We start from the raw sequence: 2,008 nt of genomic DNA on the forward strand, positions 1-2,008 counted from the left end.
CACCAAAAGTCTAGTTTTGCCAGATATTATCTCCCTTCATTTTTATGGGGATGTGTTGCAGAGGAACATCAGAATAGAATGAGAAGGGACTCCATCATTTTTTTTTTTAATTTTTGCTTGAGCAGCAGAATTTCAATACTAAGCATCCCTTGTGTTTAAGGTTCTAAAATCATATTTGCCATGTGATTCTAAGAATGTTCAATTATTTTACAGTCCCATACCCCATATTTAATCTTCTCCTGAGTCAGGAGATACACCAGCATAGAGTCCTAGAAACAAGGACTCAGAGTTGGAAGAGACTTAAAAGGTCATCTGATCTGACCCATCCCTCTGGTATAGCTTCCCAGACAGATGGAGAACTAGGCTCTACTTAAAGATTTCCATTAATGGAATACACATTACTTCCTGAGGCAGCCCAATGCAAGATCAAAAATTTAGGATGACTTCCCAATTTTGAGGCAAAATCTGCCTCTCTACCTCTTTTGTTCATTATTCGTTGGTGGTTGTACTTCATTCTTTTTTTTTTTTCTTTTTTTCCCCTACATTTTAATACAGGTGGAACATTGAATGATTCCTTCACTTCAGCTCTTTCACAGCCAAACCAGGAAGCAGGGACTGTTTAAGTTTCTCTGCCTTCTCTTTGTCTGTGATGACCAGTGTGTACAGGTACGTGCTGCAGCGAACCTCAAACTTCACATTGTCCTTGTTTTACTTGATCTTGACAGATTTGACATCTTTTTGCCTGGCTGTCAGCAGGAAGTCTTTTATTTCCTCAATTTTTCGGGGCCTGGTGGCTGTTGGACGAGGGGCAGCGTGTGGCCTGAGAGGTCGAACAACTGCCAATGGGCCGAGGAAGACAGAAAAGTGTTGTACTTCATTCTCGAAGAGGACCAAAATGACATCACTAAGTTGGAGTCCAGGTCCAGTGCATCCAACTGCGGCTGATCAGACCCATATGAACTTGGAAGGCTCTACCACAGGTCAGGCACAAATAATCCATATGAACATTTGGAGTGGAGATGTCTCTAAATGTGTGCACCTCATATTTCTTTTGAACTATTGCAATTACTTCTTATTCTGCCTTCATATAGCCCAAGTCTGCTACCATGTCCCCATGATGCCTTCTGCTCTGCTACAGGTTAAACATCCCCAGTTCCTCTAAACCCAGGATATGATCTCAAATCCTTTCAGCATCTTTATCCTCCTTCTGTGAACACATTACAGCTTATCCATGCTCTTTCCTAAAATAAGGTACATAAAACTAAGCATTAAACTTCAGATGTGTTCTGACTACAACAGAATAGAGTTGAAGTATGCTCTCCATCATTCTGTTCATTGTTTCATTTTTGCATACTAAGATCATAATGACAATCTTTTTCTATGACACTATGCTGTTGACTTGTATTGGACCTACATTCCATTACCACTGTATTCCCTTTCACATAGACTATTGTATATTCATGCCTCCTCTGTTCTCCACTTATATATGGGAATATAGAATTTACATACACATATGCATATATACACATGATATATATATATGGACATTTATAAAAATGATGATTAAAATGAGATATATATCCTATGATTAAAATGTATGTATTTATATTTATATTCACGTGTGTCTATTTTAATTATCATCTCAATTGTATCTCACTTATAACATAATATGATCTTTTTGGATACTGATTCTGTTATCCAATGAAATGTGAATATCTTTTATCTTTCTGTTACCTAAAAATTTGATAAGCATATCATCAATGTTTTTATCCAGTTTATTGGAAAAAAAATTGAAGTATACAGGACCAAGAACAGATCCCTGGAGCCCCTTATTAAAGACCTTAATTCAGGTTGGCATTGATCTTTTAATCATTGATTTCTCTTTACATATAGTTATTTATCCTTCTTTGAATCCATCTAACTGAATAATCATCCAATTTATACCTATTCCATTTTATTCACAACAACATCTTAAGGTAAATCATCAATTACCTTGTTGAATTCCAGG

General features: G+C 36.7%; 1 pseudogene; it reads right to left on the reverse strand.

The window, feature by feature from the left end:
* Nucleotides 1–540: 540 nt before the first annotated feature.
* LOC114027970 lies at nt 541–945 on the reverse strand (annotated as a pseudogene).
* Nucleotides 946–2,008: the final 1,063 nt, after the last annotated feature.

This window comes from Vombatus ursinus, unplaced genomic scaffold, assembly GCF_900497805.2.
Source record: "Vombatus ursinus unplaced genomic scaffold, bare-nosed wombat genome assembly UNPS02014864.1, whole genome shotgun sequence".
In the NCBI taxonomy this organism is placed as follows: Eukaryota; Metazoa; Chordata; class Mammalia; order Diprotodontia; family Vombatidae; genus Vombatus; species Vombatus ursinus.